Raw genomic sequence first — 20,484 nt, 5'->3', positions numbered from 1 at the left:
GGAAAGGTTAGGAGGGCAAGTGTGGCACTATAAGCTAGTTGGACTCAGGTCCATAGATACTAATGGGGTGTGGTGACTCGGTCCCTACAAGTTGATGTTCTGTGGTCCCAAGGATACTTCTGTTCTAGAGCAGAATCCCTGCAAGAATACTGCCTGCAGCCATTTCCTTCTACACAAATTGTACTGCTGATTGTAATTTTCTAAATCAAGGAATAGATTACTCATTAGCACAATTTTCGCAGTGATAGGCATGAAACTGGTAATTTTTGATTTACCTTTAATTTTTATAGCATTGTCATTGACTTTCATAGAACGAGCACTTGATATTTTTGATTTCTGACGCAATATTATGTATATTAGACCTAACTGCTGGTAATTCTTCCAATAAAGTGGATGTAGAGTGCTCATTGGAGTCCGCAATTTTTGGCTTGACTGATGAAGGGGAAGTTGTTTGTTTGTGTTTCTTATTCATGACATGCACATTTTTCCCTTCCATATTAATAAATATACTGTAGAAAAGTCAAGCACACTTAAAATTGAAGATCCAGAAAGGTATAAAAGAAAGTCACCGCAAAGTATACTGTGCAGCAGCTAAAACCAGCTGTGGGAGTGGTTTAGGCCTCAGCTGCAACATTTCCTTAAAGGAGCTTTGCTCTCCTGACATGAATTTCAGCAGTACTGTGTAGGAGAGACCGGTGAGGTACTCGAGAAGAAACACACCGCCGAAACTCCATGAAACGCCCCAGCAAAGGTATTCTCATAAAGCGCTGACCACACAGAGTTGGTAGATGCTCAACTAATGAGATAAAACGAGGCATTAATATTTTATAATAGCATCGATAATGCTGGTGTCATGGCACGGTAACGGGATGCGGACATCTTGTTTCGCGTGCTCGGCGGCTCTCCCAAGTCTTCAAACTTCAAATTAACCAATAAGAGCAGGTTCAGAGAAGGATTACATTCATTAATGGAGTGAGCATCGTTGCTTTGCAAATGTTTGAGGATTTAAACAGAGGTACTGTAAGAATTATTACAAAGGCCACAACTCTACTGGCAATGTCAGAACAAGCCTGGAAAGCAGGGGCAGGGAAAAATCTTCTGGTACCTAAGCTGCCACAAGCCTCTTCAGTGCTTTGTGAGATTCTCCTTCAAGATAGGTTCAAACCAAAGGATGTCAGTCAGAAGACTGGATAGTGATGGAGTAGAATTTCCTGGGTTGCCAAGTACCTGTATGATAACTTTAGGTGAAATATTTTTGCCCTGCAATTCCTTGCTGGTTGACTTGCCTGTTTTCCTTGAAGGTGCTAATGTATCAGGGACTTTTCTACTAAAAGTTTGGAATGTTTTAGTGTAGCAGACCTTTTGCCTCTGACCTTGCCTCAGCAGGGTTAGACTGCGCTGTGCCTAGCTCCAGAGGTCTAACTGTGAGAGTGAAGTTCCCACTACCATTTCATAAATAATACAGTTAGACTAACTGAACTAGAATGCAAAATATGACACAAATTATTTTATATCAATCACTCTCTTATAATCTTACCATATTCCTCCATCACGTTTACATATTAAGGGGCAAATTAAGGACACTACTTAGATAAATGGGAGGAGTCTGCTTTAAGAACCCTAGAATTATTGAAAATAGCTGCTTAAATATTAATTGTATTAAAACGTTACTGTCTTTCAAGTAAAGTGCAATTAGTGATGATTTACGTCTCAAAGAATGTATTGCACTTGGCTAATTATAATATATTTTATGGTCAGTTTGCACTACAGCATTAGAGGCAAGCAGTCCTGGTAATTCTCTCTATAATGTGAAGTCCATTACTCTAACTCCCAATAAGAGCAGCTCTAAAAGGTCACTCATTATACAGGAGTTCCTGTAACATGGCTATTTGGGAGTTGTACTATTGCTAATTTCATTTTTCAAAAACATTAGTAACCTGCAAAGGTAGTTTTAAAATGATGTTAATGGTCCACGAGCAGGCCTTGTAAAAACACTGCTTTTAGAAACTGTGGGACCGGGTTTTAAGAGAATGAAAGAATACAAGGCAGGTACTTTCGGATCCCTGTGTGTTTGCCAATAAACGTATTTAATAAATTACTCAGTCTTAAGGCTGACAACGTCACTGTAAAATAGTGTTTGAGGAATAAGAAATTCACTCTTCAGTCGACTGTAATATTGAGGTAGACCAAACAGAACTGAGCAAGCAGAGTTAAACTTGCCTTTTGGACAGTGTGGCTTGCTGTCTGGCAATGCCAGGTGGGCTAGCTTGAAAGTGTTTGCATTGTTTTTTCGGCCCTGTCACGATCTATGGGACCAAAAATCATGGCGCACACAATGCAGATGTGATGAGTTAAAAAACATATTTCACTGTGGGAGAAAGGGCGGGGCCTTGGAAGGAGTGGGTCCCCATGCAGAGAACTACGCAAGAGGTAATTCTCCCCCTTACCTCACTAAATTTCCACCTCCAAATAAAAGGGCTTGCCAAGGCTGGTGCCAATGTCCTGGGTTGTTTTCATACGCGTTAATGGACCTCAGCAGGTTGAAGCCTCAGAAGACAAACTGGCACTCCAATCTTTGCAGTGATTTCCATATCATTTTCCCTGACAAAGTGTGATATCAGCTCCTAACCGGGGGACCGTGTGAAAGGAGTTGATATTGAGTGACACACGCAAAAACAACAGTTGATGGACAGAATGCAGAACAATGTCATACATTCACCCCAGTACAGAGATCTGGGCCTAAATCCATAGTTTTTTTGCTCACCATGCCAGTCCAGTTTGACCCCAGCCATATGCAAATCAGTCTTGACCCTGTGCCCCATGGGAACAGTCCAGCCCGAACTGCCAAGCCAGGTCCTCCCTGGACTGGAAACAAGCATCCTAGGACCGGTTTCAGGCTTTCAGCCCTCATCAGCCAGGATAGCTTGAGTCCATCATCCCCTTTGGTATCGCTTTGTTCGCCCTAAGTTGTCAGGGTATGCCCAGACGTGGGTCCCTTGCTCTCTTTGCCACTGGATTCAAGAAAGCCTGGCTGATGAGGATTATGAACCCAAAACTGGTCCCACGATGCTTGTTTCCGGTCCAGGGAAGACATGGCTTGGCAGTTTGGGCTGGACTGTTCCCATGAGGCACAGGGTCAGACTGATATACATATGGCTATGTCTGAACTGGGGTGGTGGAGTGAGCTAAAGAATGATGATGGATTAAATCCAGATCAGTGGACTGGGGTTGAGAACTTTATTTGCTCAAGCGCTCCGTCCATCATCCCCTTTGGTATTGCACTGAGTGACACACAGCAGCTCCGTGTGAGTTGGCTGGTATGAAACTGGCCCTTTCAAGCTGGCCCAGTTGGCAGTGCCAGACTGTCCCAACTGCAAGTCCAAAACTGTGACCACGTGGAGCTAGAGGTATGATTTGACTCCAAGTATGAATAACAGACACATTTTTAAAAAGCAAAATATAGAAAGGGCTGTAAATGTTTATTAACTGGTTTAACATTTTAATAGCATTGGTGGCACTTCTTAGGCCTTTATTATAAGTCGCCAGTAAATTCGGGTGTGTTTGGTACTGATAGGGGTTTTAAAAGGTCATTCGTAACTGTGGCCTGAGAGAAAATCCTGGCTTGGTTTCTCTCACACAGAAGGCAGAGCCAGGCCAGGTATTGGGCTCAAGTTAGGATCATATCTTCATTGACTGGTGCACCTCTACTCTAAAATTCAACAAGCATAGGCCATACTTTCTGACTTCGGAAGTAACTCAAGTGGCATCTCCTAGCATCGGTTCTGTGCCGTCCTAATTCGATATTTACTGGTGTCATTTGGACCGGAAGGCCTAATTAACCACTCACCTTCAAATCCTATAATTATAAAGAAAATTGACTTGAATCAAGATAAATGTTTCCAACAGAATGCTACTGCAGCTGCAGCATCCAATAATCTAGAATGGTTCATGAATTGGCCACAATTCAATTTTATGTAGAGGGCTGCACATTAAGATGGTCTAAACACAGCAGTGTGCCATCCCTCTCGAGATCTCAGCATTTCTAGCAGTCTCTCTATGTTTTCCTATTCAGGAGACTTGCGGCTAAAGTTGTTTAAGATGTGTCATGTGGTCATATACTATGCTGCTCTTCAGCAGAGAACTCAACTCTCCTGAACGTAGAGTTTTGCTAACACTACCCCTCCTTCCACATGGAAAGGCTTCTGTCCATCTTCTTGCAACCTGATTGATGAGTTGTTCTTCTTGCCCTTCCTGTAAAATATGGGGGGGCCTATCCTGACTGGGACCACTCACTTCCCCTAAATATTAGTTGAATCTTGTAAACATTTTGGAGTACATTTATCAAGCCTTCATGCAGAACAATGCAGCAAGCCACCTTGCTGCGCTGCGTAAAAGGGCAGGAATGAGGCGCATTTAACATTATGCGGCGTGCTCTGGACCTTTCCTTGTGGTAGCGCGCAATGTACTGCCTTGCGCTAATGCAGGCATCCTTGCGCCATGGTGCAAGGGTGCCTGGGTTGTAGGCAGGATTGTTTTTGTGTACGAAGGGGCATCTTCCTGCACAAAAACAATCCTCAGAGGCATTTTGCTCTTTCTATGTGTGTTGCAGAATGCTCCACCCATGAAACACCTCCCTGAGGCAGAGTAACGCAACACTGCATTGCCTTAATCTAGATTTAACAAGGCATGCAAATCTGACTTAGTTGTTTCATCGCCCTTGCGCCCTCCTGCATGGCACAAGGGTGACACAACTCAATGATAAATAGGCCCCATTGTGTATGCATGACGGGTAACTGTTGCAATTTTGAGTCTGATTTAGAGTTTGGAAGATGGGTTACTCCTTTATAAACATGATGGATATCCCGTTCGATGTGTTACTAGTGCATTATATCTAATGTCACTTGTAATATGGCGAACAGGATATCTGCCGAACTCTAAATAAGGTCCTTTGTCTCACTGCATGTCTCTATGTTGCAGTTCTCTCCCTCCTCCCTCGTTCTCCCTTGCCAGGTCAGTGTAGCTCGGGCTAATGTGCATCTGGTTTGGGTCAACAAACAATACAAGGTGCAGACAGGCGGGCTTTGTGTTAATTCCAGTGGTTTTGGCAAGAACTAACAGGTCATCCAGTGGCATGAAAGAAGTCACACAAACAAAAAAACAGAAGAGATGAAAGTCAAGGCCACTTGCTTTAGTCTGAGAGAAAGTGGTCTACTCTGTACTCATCCTAAATATCATGTTCAGCCCAGGACCATAGGTTGCAGTAATAGCAACGTCATACGATTGGTCGAAGCCAAGGGAAAGTGCATTACTACCCCTGTGTACAAGGTGTGTGTCCCATCACCATGCATTAGAAGACCAGGCAAATAGTTTTGAGATGCCGGGTCTTACTGTGAGATTTGATTATACCGAAAAAAGGTACCCTTGATTTTGGTTAGCTGCATCAAACTTTCGAGATCAGCTTTGCATCTTAGTGGCTGGTTGGTCTGGTACCAAACACATCAAATGGACAGCTTTGAGCAGTTCTGTGAATACCACTGCCTTTTAAAGGAGGCTGCCTGGGGCAAGAGTGCTCCTACCACTGACCAGCTAATGCAAAATGGCTGTATCATGAGGACGGTGTTCTCTGCAAACACTCTTGGGAAATTCATGTGAGAGAGTCAGTTTCACCACACACTGGGAGTAGCTTAGGATATCTCAGAGTGAGCCCCTTTTAAGATCGAGCATTCAAGACCTCTTGTATATAGCTTTAGTATATACTTATGTGTGTATGTATTTTGTGGGCTCTGGAGATCAGCCATAGGACTTGTCTGCTTCCGCTTAGGGACTTTTTTTCTGTTCATCTGCCTATATTTAACTGTCTTGATAGAAAGCGACCAGCAGAGGTCAGTAAAATACCAGAATTGCTTTCTGCTGAGGGACTTTCTTTTTTGAATTTTTCTGGCAACTGCCTCTATTTAACTTTCTTGATAGAAAATGACCAACAGAGGTCAGTACAATACCAGAATCACATTAGCATTCTCTAGATTTCAGTCCATAGAAACTGTCTTCCACGAGCACCCGTAGACAATAATATTTTTTTCAAATCTTGTATTTTCAGTGATATGATCACTAAAGGCCTCGATTTTATAATATGTTAAAGAACTGTAGATGTTTCAGCACCCAGGGTAATGTGCTGCATAACCAAATACATATAAGGTCCCAAAGGCGAGACCGATTGCATTTCAAATGCTTGTTTATTGTGTCTTCTCAAGATGCTTTGCCCTAGTCTAACTCCCCAGAGATTGCCTGTGCCATCTCTATGAGTGCCACTTAAGATGCCCAGCCACCTGGCAGCAACACTCACTAAGAGCTAAGCATGTAGTCTACCTGCTGCCCCCCACCCAATGGAGGACTGTGAGTAGTGGCACCCTGCCATGACAAGGTTCTGTGGGTGGAGGTTGCAGTTTTTTTCCGGGGTTGGCAGCTTGACTCTGTGGAGCGTCCCAGAGCCAGGGCTTCAACATTCTGGCACCAGAATCCTTGGACGACCAAACTCCAACTAGATGCACTTCTAACTACTTGGTGATGGTTCATCTCCGTCCCACAATCATGGCCGGACTGGCGAGCCGGGAACCGGGCTGTCCCCCGGGAGGCTGCAGCACCAGGCTGGTTTTGACATTTGGGGGCTGGTTTCGGGCTCTAGGCAGTGGTGGTGCACATTACGCGATCCAGGCAGCAACTTGCAAGAGTTGCTCTGGTTCTAGCACGCATTAGCACTTCAGCACATGGGGGCCCTGGCTGAATTTTTAATTTTGCCAGGGCTGTTTTTTTTCAAGTTCCCATTCCGGCCCTGCCCACAATCCTCAGGGCAGATGACAAGCTTTGTAATCGACTGCTTCCATGCTGTGCTATCCCAAGAAACTGTCAGACTGTGCAGCAGCCAATCAAAACTGAGAAGCCCCTCCTGCAGGCCCACACCAGCAGCACACTATAGACGAATACGCTTCTTTTTTCTGAGCCGTTTCCTGTGGAGAGACAAGTTTATCTTTGGTTTGCACCGAGTTCCCTGCATTAGGCTGAGATCGATTAACTAAAAAAACGTCTGCCTTATTCACTCTGGTACTGGAGCCATCTGTAAATAAAGTCATATTCGCTTGTATAAAGACAGAACCCTTCCTGAATAATTCACTTATCGCAAGCTATCGATCGTGTTGACTGCATCTGACTTTCAAAACCTGCACCACCCTCCGAGAGTACGCTTTTACTGGTTGCCCTCGCTATCTCCAGAGAGCCCAAATCCAAGAAGTAGGTTCTTGGCAACGCCATTCTCTAAGGCTACTAAAGTAACGGGGAGCATTTGTCCCAAGGGTTACTGAGTACATGTGAGTCTGCCAGGGCTAGAAGTAGCATGAGAGACGACCGAATATTGGCAGAAATTCCTGGAAAACTCACAGTAAACTGAATCACCAGAGTTTTCAAAGAAATCTCAAATCCTGCACCGCTTGCAGTAGGATGTAATGTTTGTGGACAGTAGTTAGTGAAGTTGACAGAGATTACCAAAACCTTTGGCCCTGATTCCGAATGTGTGGGGAGAGTAAATGCTATTTATTACTCCTGCTAAAATCTGCCACTATGGGGTTGGGAATTTATCACTTACCACAAATAGTATATATTCAGAGTTTTAGGGTAATAACATGCAGATTTTTGTGTTTAATGGTCCAAAATAGAATTGGTCTGGTAAGTACCGTACTAGTTTCCTTTGTTAAATTAGGGCAGGTTTGACCTGCAAAATGTTATGAAGGGTTTGTCATTTACTGCACATTGTAATTACAGGTTGAAGTAAATACTACTCAGCTCGAAATTGTAATACTTGTGCAAATAGGGGCTGTCACCAGGGTCGAAAACAGCAACCCCGTCATAATCAGGGCCGTGTTTTTAATTTTTTCACTCCAAATATAGTCCTGACTGCTGCATTGTCTGTAAGCTGCAGACTTGTGGTAGTTTTTCCTGTGTTTCAAATAGACTGAATAACATTAATCCAGGGGCCTCATTTATGAAAAGTGACGCATCCCTGCGTGAAAACAGCGATGCGTCACTTTTCACTGCGCACTCCTTACGACATTCCTGATGCGTCATATTTAATGTATGACGCATCATGTCGCAAGGAGTTACAGATACGTCAGTATTTCTGACGTATCTGTAAGCGCAAAAGTGACGCATTGCTGGAGTGTGTCACAAAAGTGATGCAACTCCAGCAATGGGTCCTTTCACATGGGGAAAGCCCCATGTGAAAGGGCTTGCGTCAGTCTTATGCCTGCTGTGAGGCAGGCGCAAGATTTTGACGCAACAGCGTCCTAAAAGTGACGCAGTGAAATCTCATAGATTTCACTGCGTCACTATTACGAGGCTTTTTGCGGGGGAACGCCCCCTCTGCATACATTATACCTGATGCAGTTATAATGTGGCGCAGGGGTTTAAAAAGTGACGCATCTACCTAGATGCATCACTTTTTAAATATGGCGCAACGAGGCGCATTTTTTACACCGCTGCTGCGTCACAAAAAGTGACGCACCGGCGGCGCAAAACTGACGCAAGGCCTTCATAAATAAGGCCCCAGGTGCGGCCGGCACAGGTAAGAGCGGTGGGGCCGGGGCAGGGTGGGGGGGATGTCGAAAGACGACGGGATAGGTAGAGTTAAATAAAATTAAAAAATGAAACCACTTACCTTGCGCTAGCCGCATCGACGAGCGCAAGGTAAGTGGTATCATGTTTTAATTTAATTTTACCTATCCTGTCATCTGTCGACTCCCCCCCACCCTGCTCTGTAGCAACCTAGAAGGCTGTAGACACCTTGTCTAGCTAGGCACTACATCCGAACTATTGGGATGATTTTTACTCAACATAGTTTCCTTTCCCAACCTGTGTGTAGGTACTGGCAAGCCAGACCATTCTGGTTCTGTCCACCCAACTTCGGCTGCAGTAAGGCACTTTCAAAGTGCGGCTGATGGCTTGAGACCTAATTAGAGGAACATGCTTGTATGTGTGTAGCCTTTAAAGCACTTACGCTACTCTGAAGGTATTCAAACCTCTTTAAATTAAAATAAGATGGAGGCTGGGATATGCGATGGGAGGATTGGATGAGAGAGGGGAAATGGGAACCCCTTTTTGCCTGTTACTGCACATTACGACCTCAGTAGTCTATGCACATAGGTTATCAGGAGAAAAGCCTGAGGGACTGGAGTCTGGTGATGCTAGTGGACTGCGATGGATCTCAGGAATTGGGTAAGGGCACAACCCTGATAGCCTCCTGAGAATGAGGAAAGACCCAGGGGTTTATTTACAAGCCCCTTGCACCACTTTTGTGTCATTTTTAACATGGGAAAAGTGAGGTGTGGGTGGCGCAAGTCGCTGGTAAATAAGCCCCCCCCACTGGAGTGGTTGATCATATGATCTCATCTGGGTTGCAGATTGCATTGACTGGCTTTTGGGGGGCGCCTATCTTTGGCCAGTCTTAACATCTGTGACTGCTGGTGCCAGAAATTCTTTTGTCTCTAAACAGGGAGCTGTCTGGCGTGAGGGCAGCGGGAAACTGATGGCTGAAAGTCTGTCAGCAAAGGAATTTCCGACTGGCACCATGCGGTGCAAACGGAGCATTCTGGGTGGAGAGATGGCGAGTGAGACGATGGGACTACTAGCCACGTAACTGAAGGAGGCTAAACATGCCGGGCATTAATGGTAACCGAAAGTTTAGGAGAAACCTGGAAGGGGTTAAAGGGTCGTGGGGAGCAGAACCTGAAAAAATCAAAAGAAAAAAGACAAAATGGGAAGAAAGGAAGAACATGATACTTGCGCGCCAAGTCATTGCAACATGAATGTGGAGAAGGGGACAGAAAAGCACCCCCTGAAACAAAAAACTGTTGAAGGAAAAATATAGAGAAAGGCAAATTCAAAATAGGGCTTTCACCCGACTGGGTTTCTCAGCAAGGTGAACGCCTTTCAAGGTGAAACGTGTGTGCAATTTGTTTAACTGACAGTGGTCACCATAACCTGCCCCATCAGGTTTAATTTTTTCCAAGTCACATACAGCTGAAGCGTGCGAGTCTCACTTCAACGTGGTGGATCTGTCCCTGTTAGTAGGTGGGACAACATGAAGTGGATTGCGGCCTAAACAAATAATTCTCTTAGCCCTCGTTCATCTACGTTACCAAAACATTCAACTGCACGAAAGAATGATTTGGTTTTATGTTATTGTTACATTTATGGACAGGTTAATTACAATATGGCACTTATTTTTTTCATTGAAAAGATGTTTACAGTGTTTGGAGCCACACTACGTATGGAAACAACAAACAATAAGGGCCACATGAAAAATGCACCTGGGATGCTTATTTGGCGGCAAACAGGGGGCTTACACCCAAATATAAAGTAAAAAATGAATCCCAAATGGCAGGATTTTTCCCAGCACAATTTTTGCCAGGTAGATTATGACTATTTCAGATTGTAAAGGGGAGAAGTGTGCGATATGAATGTTTTGAGACAACCAAGGGTAAGTGAAATGAAATGAAATGAAAAAGAATTTCTAAAGCCCATGGCTGCCCTTGAGCGTCCCAGCGCTACGTGTACACATAGACAGACCTCCTCTGAACCGCATCCAGAGATGTTAGTCTTTCTGGGGGAAAAGGAACGTTTTCAGAGATTTTCGGAATCTGGTCAAGCTAGGTTCTTTCCTCATTGATGTTGGGAGGGAGTTCCATAGCTGACCCGCATTTATTGAAAAGCGGCGTCCTCCGGTCTTTCTCTTTTTGCTCTCGGGATAGCTACCAGGTTTTCCTCGTCAGAGCGGAGCGTTCGTGATGATTTGTAGGGGCGGATCAGATCTCTGAGGATCGGAGGGACTGTGCCTTGGAGGACTCTGAACACTGTACAGAGCGCTTTGAATTTCACTCTCGCTCTTATGGGCAGCCAATGGAGTGCTTTCAAGGCCGGTTTTGCTGACGTTCTTCTGGGTGTATTCGTCAGCAGTCTTGCGGCTGCATTCTGTGCCCTCTGGAGCACGTTCAGGGTGTATTCCGGTGCAGCCAGGAAAAGGGCGTTGTTATAATCCAATCTTGACAGAATAAGGGCCTGTACCAGCAATTTCCTGGAGTCTAGTGGGAGTAAGGGCATAACTTTCCGTATTGAGCGGAGCAGCCCATAGCAACACCCTGCGTTTTTTTTCGCCTGAGTGTGCATCGACAGCTCCGGTTCAAGCCAGACGCCGAGACTTTTTATGGATCCCTTCGGGGTCGGAGGATCTCCTAAGCAGGCCGGCCACATGCATAAGTGCATTTGTACCATCTCAAACTACCAAAAGCTCTAAGAGGCCACACAGTGTCAAAGGGAAGAAAAGAAAATTCTAGCGACAAAACATAATTTAGCACTAATTACATCAAGATTTACTTTGTGAATAATGGAATGAAATATTTTCCGCTTAACCCATTTGTTCATTTTGTAAAGATTGTATTTTTAGTGTTCAGCAGGGCAATATTGCTGCTACATTTGTATCCTGTAGGCTTTATCTTCGGATAAGCTATTCAAGCTTAATTAGTTGTTTTTATTTAAGCTTTTTCCAATATTTTATTTGAAACTCTCACACAGAACATATGCAAGTTTTTGCTGTATAATTTGCAGAACTCACAGCAAACACCACCATATTTCGTGCTTTTCCTGATTTCAAAGACTCACTCGATGTAAAACCTCCCAGGATGGAGATATGCATGTCCTTTTGCAGTTCCTTTTCCACTGTCCCCTGTGGCATGGAAATCACGATTAGAATTCGTTCTGTCTTATCAGAGTCAGGGCATTTACTGCTGTACATGTTTTGATAAAAAACCTCTAAAAAGCATTGTTAATATCTTTGACGTTGGATCGTTTAGTAATTATTACATCTTTGATCGAATTGATAAGTTTTTTTCATACTGAAACTGGCAGTCAGTAAGCAAGCAGCTCCCCAGTACTCGTGTCACCTTTCCAGTAGCTTTGACCTTGACGAAATCGTGTAAAATCTGCCCTGTTTTCGTTTGATAAAGGTTCAGGTTATATTTTGCTTTCACTGTTCTCATGGCAGGACATCATGTGTTTTTCTTACGGTCTTTTCTCCCCTCATTGAGCTGTGTTTTCAAGACTGGCAACTTCCACCCAACAATTTATTTTATTAACAACATAGTGAGTTTCTTAACAATTGTTTAGAGGGAGGTTGCTTCCCTTTGACAAGGTTTAGGACCATCTTCTTGGCTGCAATTAGAAGGAGTGCCAGAGGTGGAGATAATGCAAGTTACATGGCGGGATACCACCTGTGTCCTTAAGGTGCCCACCCCACCCCAGCCATTTTGGAATGATGTGGTGGCACAGTCCAGTTCTGCCAAAGTGAGCTGTGCAGGATGCATTTTGTTGGGGTCATGGAGGGGCCTACAAGCACCGAGGTAGAGGAGCCTTCCATCGCCTCTTTTCTGAGGTTCAGGGAAGCCGTGGGAACTCTTCACTGATTGCCAAGCATGCACAGCAGACTTTGGTGATGGGGAATCCTTGGAAAATCGCAAACCTTTGGGTATAAGGGTGATCGCTCCAGTCACCAGAACCCAGAACCTGGGGAACCGTGGTAATACTAGGAATTAGTGTGGTCTGGTGCCCTTGGGTTTCCTGATTTCCTCTCTGTCACACTATCATGCAAGCATGACAGTGTGGGGAAGAACCTCAGGTGCTCCTGGGGTGTCTGACAGATATAGATTCCCAGGAGACTCTGCAGTTCTATGTTGATATTGGGGAAGCATAATTTTGGCTCCACCCCTACATGTCACAAATAAATACACAACATATACGTGCTCTTAGCACATGTACTCAGTGTGTCCTATCAGTATTAATATAAAGTGTTGTACTTGACATCGTTATTAAAGTGCATTCACAGTAGGATAGGTGACCCGTATATACACTGTGGGCCATATGTACGACTATTTGCGTTTGCGACTCGCAACTTGCTAACAATTTTGACAATTTGAGAAGCCCAAAAGCAAATGTACAACAGTGTCAGAGACACTATTAGCGATTCCCAATGGGGTCGCAAAATGCGAGGCTCATGAATATTAATGAGCCACTCGCAATTTGCAACCCCATTGGGAATGGTTGGTCCACCCAGGGATGGTGGCCTGCTGGGATCAGCAGACCTCCATGTTTGGGACTGCTTTTAAATAAAGCAGATTTTTAAAAAATGCAGCCTGTTTTCCTTAAAGGAAAATAGGATGCATTTAAAAGAAAAAAAATTGAAACGTTTTTGTTAAATTTTTTAAGGGCAGGCAGTGGTCCCTCGGACCACTGCCTGCCCTTAAAATATATTTCCCCATGCATTCCCAAAGGGGAAGGGGTCCTCTGGGAACCCTTCCCATTTTTTGAATGCTTTACCACCTACATGAAGTAGGTGTTAAATTGCGACTGTTTAGCGACCGCATCTGAGATTGCAAAACAGTCATACATAGGGCTCAGACTTGCTAACAGTAAGAGACACCCTTGAAACCCCCCTTCCTAATAGCGAGTCACAAATACTAATTAGCAAGTCGCAAATAAATTGCGACTCGCTAATTAGGGTTTGTACATGGCCCGTTTGCGCATGCTAAAATATGTCGAACATCTGGCACCATATGTCTTAACTCATTTAACAACATTTATTGTTTAGGTGATTGAATAGAAATCATCCTTATACTATTAAAATTCTTTTACTTTAGAAATGAAAAGGATCTATGTGGTGTGTGAGCTAATTTTTCATATTCACATTTATAATTCAGTTCTTAGTCACACATAATCAAGATTTCATATGTATGCAATGATCAACATGAATCAATGTACTGACATTTTCCATTTATTTGTAAGTTGAATGTGCACTGGCATAACACATGGGCACCATTGATTTAATACACTAACTTGTCTTGACTAGGCCAGTATTTCTTTCTGCATGAATTGCTGTTTCCCATTTTATACTTGCATGTCTTTTTCTTGCAGGTACATTCACATGGTTTGATAGTTTGAGACTAGATACAACACTGTGCTAGTGATAGATAGAGAGCCTAAGAAAAGGACCTAGACAAGGAACAGGAAAAGCTAGAGTGTCAACTGAAAGTGTCAATTTTTTTGTTGTTGCAAGGAGTCGCAAGTAACAAATGATAATACTGTTATCATGTGTGGACTGGGAGAAATTGTTAATGTTTCGGCTCATGAGAATGAAAAGAACAATAGCGCCCATGAATATGCGAACAGAGGGGTGTTACTGTGGAGACTCTTGTGGAAATAACTGGTGTTTATAGTTTGTGATGTTGGAGCACTTTCCTTTGGACATTGAGAGGTGTAGACCCCTATACTTATCCTGTGACTCTTTGCTGAGTGCGGCTTAGGCTAACTCATTTCTGTGCCCCTAAAAGACCCCTGACCGAGCATCTGAAATGCTGAAGCCTTATTGCTCTTCCCTGTATTTTTCTATTTTCCTGCATTTCCCTCATTTTCTAGATCCTTTTAGGACTTTTAAACCATCCTCCTTAGTTTGGACTTTAAGTAAGATTATTGTTAACTTCACTCATGTGTAGAAGAGAGAATCAGAAACTTTTCTCTGAGCACCAAGTTCTGTTATTGATCTTTTGTACTGTGAGACTGAACATCTTATCTGCCTAATACAGGTATGCCTGAACTTCTTTAGGAGGTTGTGTTATCCTGTTGTTATTCTGTATCTTTACAGCATGGTATTGAGATGTGTTTATCTTAACCTGACTGTTGACTTGTAATAAACCTTCTTAACTATATTAATTCATTCCTGGTCCTTATTGTGTAGCCAAATGTGTTGCACTGTTAATTATATTGATTGGTTTGATGCTAACTCCCTTTACCTCTCAGTCAGCCCAAAACAATATCCAATGGGTAACAATGGGAAGAGGGTTGGCCCAACACTGGATCAACATACATCCCTGGCCCTACCCCCTAACCCCCATTATTCCATCACTCAAATGCCAGCCAATTCATTGAGATGAAATACCACTGGCATCCACGGTTTGCATCTGATAGGGTGGTGGAGAGATTATTTCTGGATGGAGAAAGTATCTCTACTTAGGTCTAAACAGAGACTTAAGGGCCTGATTCAGAGTTGGATGGTAAGAGAAAATCCTTTCAATTGTAGAGGATTCTGCGCATATGGAGAATCAAATCCTCCAACTCAGTATTGGTGTCTTCCTCCACAAATTGGAAGACTTTCCACTACCTCCAGTCTTTGCACCTAGCCCTATGTCCCCTATATTTGTGGTATTTATGTTTTCCTGCACAGTCTTGAGGGAGACCAGGGAGCTTTAAGGTTTGTGTGCAGTAATGTCAGCTTTCAGATGATCAACCACCTTCTTCTCTTTAAAGAGGTAAACATCTTAATTTCTAGGTTCAACATCTCTTGTTAGATTCAATCAATGACGCCATGTTCATGTAAACTATAGTACAGCTGGTGATTTAGACGTTACCAGAAATTGTAACTACTATCTTATAAACTACAGATCTTTCTAACAAACACCTATTTACACACACCACTGTAAAATGAGTAATGTGCTATTGCATTAATCATCATCCAGATGTCAACCAGCCCTGAACAGATTAAAATCATCTAATATGTAACAATATTTGCTTTCTACTTCCACAGTGCTGCTGATTCTATCTAGTAATAGCTTTGGGGAATCAGGTAACAGGTAAGTCAACAGTCATTCATATGCACGCTCTTTGGAGATTCACTACTTATTGTAGGAAGCAATTGGGGATAACCTAATAGTTGGTAGTTAGCCATTACACAGAATAAGTGTTTAACAATTATCTACTCTCCATGCAAGCTGCTTTATTCTTCAATTTGAAACGTCTCATTTGTTATCTTCAACCACTAGGCTATACTGAAAAGGATGCTGACCCCATGAGAAATGCTGGAAAATTGTTTGTGCACCTTGGGCTCCTCTCAGTGTATTTAGAACTAGTGTGCCTCTTCTTAAAACAATCAAGGACTGGATTTATAGCTCAGAGTAACTGTACTTCAAATTTAGAGATGGCTGTGATGGTAGTATGTGGTTATGTATTAAACGTTTGTCGGATGGCTCCATCAACAGGATGGCACATTTTGTCAAACTTTTAACATGTTTTCATATTTTCCCTGGTGGTGGGGTAGTTTTGCAGTTTTCACTTCCCCGACCACCAAGTTTTATCCAACAGTGATGGACAGTGATAACTTGCCACCTGACCATCCACTCTAAATTAGACGGGAATTGTCAAACCTCCGACGGCACTTAATCGGTCAGGCCATTGAAGGATTATGTCAGTGACGGTAAAAAAGTAGTGTTTGTCACTGACATACTTAAGGTTCACTCGTTTGTAAATCAGACCAGTGGACCTGCAGTTCAGCAGAGAGGGTTCTTTGTCACAGTTGTGATGGATCACCCTCTCTGTCAAACTCTGAATCAGCCCCAAAGCCTCCTGTTAAAATGCCATGCATCCTCCCTTTTGGTAAGATGTGTAACCGCCTTCTGTTTGAAGACACCATTCAGGACTATTATGAGTTATGGAATCATGAGACGTTTTTTTAATGTCCACCTGTAAAAAAATATCTTACAAAATGCATAACAGACAGAGGATGAAAAGTTTCCTTCAAGATATCAAGAGCTTGAACATTTAAATCCCTTTTCTGGGACTACGCTGGAACAGTAGAGAGAGGATCTCTCAACAGTGCACAGGAGGATCTGTCTGGATAGTAAGTTGACTTTCTTCTCATCAATATCCCTTGATTTGATTTTTTAACTGTGTTTTGATTCAAACATTGTCTTTGTACTTTTAACAAAGTGTTTGGCATGCTTGTCATGTTGTACTGGAAGTTCCTCACCTGATATTCATTACCTGACCAAAATTAAATATGCTCTTTGTCTCCACACTGATGTTAGTATGCACGATATTCGACTGCTCTTACCTTGGAAATAGCACCTTAACCTTGCTTAGTTCTGCAGCTCTATGAAGTGCTATGGTCCAGCAATCATCTAAAGGAAATGTGTTTGATTGAGAGGTTGGAGGTTCGGTACTTGGTCACAAACGTGAAGGATATCCTGTTCACCTTATTACGAGTGTTGTAGCATATTATACACTTGTAATAAGGCAGTAGGGATATCCATCATGTTTGTATTTGAGTAACCCATCCGTCAAACTCTAAATCAGTTCCTATGTGTTCCATAAATCCTAATAAGGTTTTGAAAGGTATTTAAAATGCCTGTTATTGCCATCTGAAACTAAGGTGAAACAAACATATTATACTATTTTGCCATCTCTGACTATCCAATAAAAAACATGGACGTCATTTAGGGGTCAACAGAGGTCGCAGCTGTGACCCCTGGCTTGCCTCCTGCAGCCCCCAACACTTTTACTGATACCCCCTGACCTCGGAGGAAAGTAGTTAACTTGGAAAATAATGATTTATTGTTGCAAGTGTTGTGGATCGTCTCACTGCCTCCCGCTGCCCGAGAGCTTGTAGAGGGACTTAGAAAGAAATACTGGGGAGGGGAGGAGAAAGAAAGAGAGAAAGGAGGTAAAGGAAAAAGGCTTAGAGGCAAAATAACGTAAACTAATGAAAGGAAGAAGTGACTACAGAAAGAAGGGTGAGAGATCAAGAGACAAAGACAGGATGATGTATATTCGAGAAGACAAAGAGGGACGAAAAATACCCCAATAATGCTTGTACATAGACAGCTGAAAAGGGACAGCTAAAGGAATAGGAGAGGTGGGAGAAAGATAAAATAGGTGAAAGAGGAAAAAAGTATTATGAAGAGATCAGTGAGAAAGGCACAGGTCAGATAGACCGGAGGGGTGAACAAGAGTCAACAACAGGTTAGAAAGAAACGTGATAGATAAATAGAAACATTAGACAGTTCAAAAACAGCCGAGGGGAGGGTGACATCATGTCAAAAGTCATATATGTCATCACTTCTTGTGATGTCATTGGGGTCAAAACATGTGACATCACTTCTGCTACCCCTGGCATTTTGGTTTGATGCCCATGGTAATAAAACACTGGTGTTCATCCTTCTTTCAGAAGTCTTTGATCACTTTCTCAAAACTTGGTTTCAGTGTGTCTTGAATTAGTTTAGTTTGCTGTGTGTTCTACTGTAATACTGAAATGTAGATACTGACACGGTCATAACGACTCCACAATATAGAATGCCGACATTACCTCAAGGTACGAAGATTAGGAGTTTAACAATAGTACATCTATACTTGTCAGTGCATGCCTTCCCTAACTATACAATTGAACTTGATACTGTTGAAGCAATATTTTGTAGGTTAATAATTTTGATCTCTGTAATATAACATACTACCATTCATCACTCACTGCATCTGAATTCACAATTGTTTATTTTATACAGCAGAACTATTTTTTTTTAAATTTGCTGACAAAAATAACCCCGATGACATACAGATACTTCTTATTGCGTTCTCCAGTAATGCACTTTTTTTGCAAGAGGGTAAGCCAGTGAGGATGTATTTTTTTATTATCAATGTTGATAAACAGTGAAAATACTGGTACACAATTTATGTGACATGGCCTAATTTACTGTTTGAAGGACATTCATCCGTCAGTGAGAGTGGTGGAGGACATTACGTTCAGCACCCTGATGGACTACTTTATATCAAATTTAAAGAAGAGTGCCATCCCAGTGGTTATCTCTGTACACTGAGAGGAACTTCCATCACAGTGGTTTGTTTCAATGTACAAAAAGATTTGTGGAGGGCCGCCATCAGTTTGTATTTCAGACAAAAGCAAAAACCTAATGAGCCCCTACACTCCTGGGAGCTTTCTCCTACAGTGCAGAGCTCAGTATTGTTTTTACCCCCCCTCAAAGCCAGTTGTTTCCTGGCAGTGAAGGACAGGAAAAAATACATTACACTGGTCTCCATCAATAGGGCGTATTGGGGAAATGTCCTTTCACCAACAACCCCCACTTTGTTGCGCATTGGACGAAGTTTGCATCTACATATCCAAAAGGAGCCCCTTCAACAGAAAACTTGCAGTCCACCCGTCTCTAAATGAAGCAGGCAGACAATGGCGTAGGGAACCCCATCCCCCCCCCCCCCCCGCTTTAGAAGATTAAGTCGGTAGACACTGAACTGGATGCTCTTGCAATCTGGGTCCCACTGCATTTTGATTGGTTTTCTATTTGACCTCTTATCTCTTTAGACTGGCAGACAAATGGTCATAAAATGATCTGGGGAAGAGCATAGCAGGGCTGACAAGTGCAGGCCAGGAGCTGCTTAAAAAAACAAGTTCAGGAAATGAGAGAGAACAAGAAACTATTAAAATGTAATTCTAACTAGAAAGAAATGACCAGGAACCTAAAGTGAGTGTGGGGAAGGAAGGTGAGAAAAGATGTAAAAAATATTTTGAGAAAATATAAAAATTATGGTAGCTCAAAACTGTAAAAAAAGAAAGCGTGAAGGGTGAAAATAATGGTAAAAGGAAGGAAACAAGGAAGGAAATGTGAAAGAAAGGTAGGAAAGGTGAAAGGAGAAGTTAAAGGAAGAAAAGGTGAAAAAAAACATAGAAAGGGAGCAAGGACGAATGAATGGTTGGAAGGATGAAAGTTAAGATAGGTGGGTGAAAGGATCAATTAACAAAAGGTTGGAAGGAAGGGTGAAAGAAAGAATGGGTGAGTGGAAGGTTGGATGAAAGGCTGTTAGCGAAAATGGATGGAAAAGTGAAGGAATGGAGGATTGATGTGTGAAGGGAATGATCATTGAATGGATGTAATGATGAAAGGATGGATGGATAGATGGACTGTTGAAATGATGGATTAATCAGTGAAAGTATGGGTGAAGATCCTGAAACACAGTACTTTTCAGCTGGCTTTCATGCTTTCTTTCCATTCATTACTACCCATTCGAATCAGGCGTCCACTGCCTGTATGCCACCAAAACTGCTCTTAACAGTGTCTTCAACTTCCTCACAATTGTGCACCACAGTAGACTCTCACTCTACCTCTTAATTAGCAATAAAATCCCTCACCCAGTTCACACATTCGGCCCCAGACAAGCCTCTTCAGTACATATCACACTCTCCCTATACACACCACCAGGACCCTCCACAGCCAATGTCTCCAGCTTTCAGCTCTTGCCTAACACATTGTCTGGTGACCAGGCTCCAGTACTTCACACTAATTGCACCCTCCCACAGAAATGCCCTGGTACCGCACGTACGAATATCACTCTCTCTGGTTCCACTGAAAGTCTCAATCAAGAGATACCTCAAGACAAATAAACTTTCAGGCTTTGAGCCCCGACTGATGACCCGTCTTTCAGGCAGCGATCCAGTGTCCCAGCATTATCCTTTAAACATGTTTACCTTGAACTGTTAAACACTAAGGGGCTTATTTAAGAGGCTCACTTTTTCTGATGCTACAGTGGCGCAAGCATCTCAACCGTATCTATGAGGCT

This window comes from Lissotriton vulgaris, chromosome 10 (assembly GCF_964263255.1).
Source record: "Lissotriton vulgaris chromosome 10, aLisVul1.2, whole genome shotgun sequence".
Classification (NCBI taxonomy): domain Eukaryota; kingdom Metazoa; phylum Chordata; class Amphibia; order Caudata; family Salamandridae; genus Lissotriton; species Lissotriton vulgaris.
This window is presented reverse-complemented; position numbering follows the sequence as displayed.